Consider the following 800-nt stretch of genomic DNA (forward strand, 5'->3'; position numbering starts at 1 on the left):
TTGTTTTAAAAAAATTAGACCTGTTAAATTCTACAAAAAATAATTATAATTTTTTTTATTGTTGTTAAATTATAGAATCAATAATAATATAATGCATAATAAAATTTAATATTTTTAGCAGATCTATTTATTTGTTATTTTATATAATGTATAATGAAATATACATTTTATTATTTTATTTTTATTATGATGATGATGATAGTTGTTGTTATTATTAGTAGTTGTATTATAAAATTATATAATAAATAATAACATTAATTATTTTAGTATAATTTAACAGATCAAATTTTTATTGTTTTATATATATATATAATGTGTAATAAAATATACATTATTATTGTGATGATGATGATTATGATGATGACTATGATTATTATTATTATTATTATTAAATAGAATAAATAATAATAGAATAAAAATAAAATGTATAATTATTTTTAGTATATATAATGTATAATAAAATATATGTATATTATTAAACTGTAGAATAATAATAATAATAATAAAATATAATAAATAATCAAATGTATTATTTTTTATTTTAATAGATCTATATGATATAATTTATAATAAAATATACATTGTTGTTATTATTAAATTATAGAATAAATAATAATATTATACAATATAAGAATGAATTAAATGTATTAATTTTAGTATAATTTAACAGACCTATTTTTGATGATAATACAATAAAATATTATAAACAATAAAATAATATAAATTATAAATTATAAAATAATATTCTACAAATATAGTATAATTTAACAGACCTATTTATGATGATAATACAATCAAAT

General features: G+C 11.5%; 1 protein-coding gene across 1 annotated transcript in view; it reads left to right on the plus strand.

Moving 5' to 3' along the window:
* Positions 1 to 800, plus strand: part of LOC107688052 (protein transport protein Sec31A-like) — a 35,307-nt gene that overhangs the window by 9,177 nt on the left and 25,330 nt on the right. The gene's annotated exons all lie outside the window — the stretch shown is intronic.

The sequence above is a fragment of the Sinocyclocheilus anshuiensis genome, unplaced genomic scaffold (genome assembly GCF_001515605.1).
Source record: "Sinocyclocheilus anshuiensis isolate Anshui unplaced genomic scaffold, SAMN03320099.WGS_v1.1 scaffold241, whole genome shotgun sequence".
NCBI lineage: Eukaryota > Metazoa > Chordata > Actinopteri > Cypriniformes > Cyprinidae > Sinocyclocheilus > Sinocyclocheilus anshuiensis.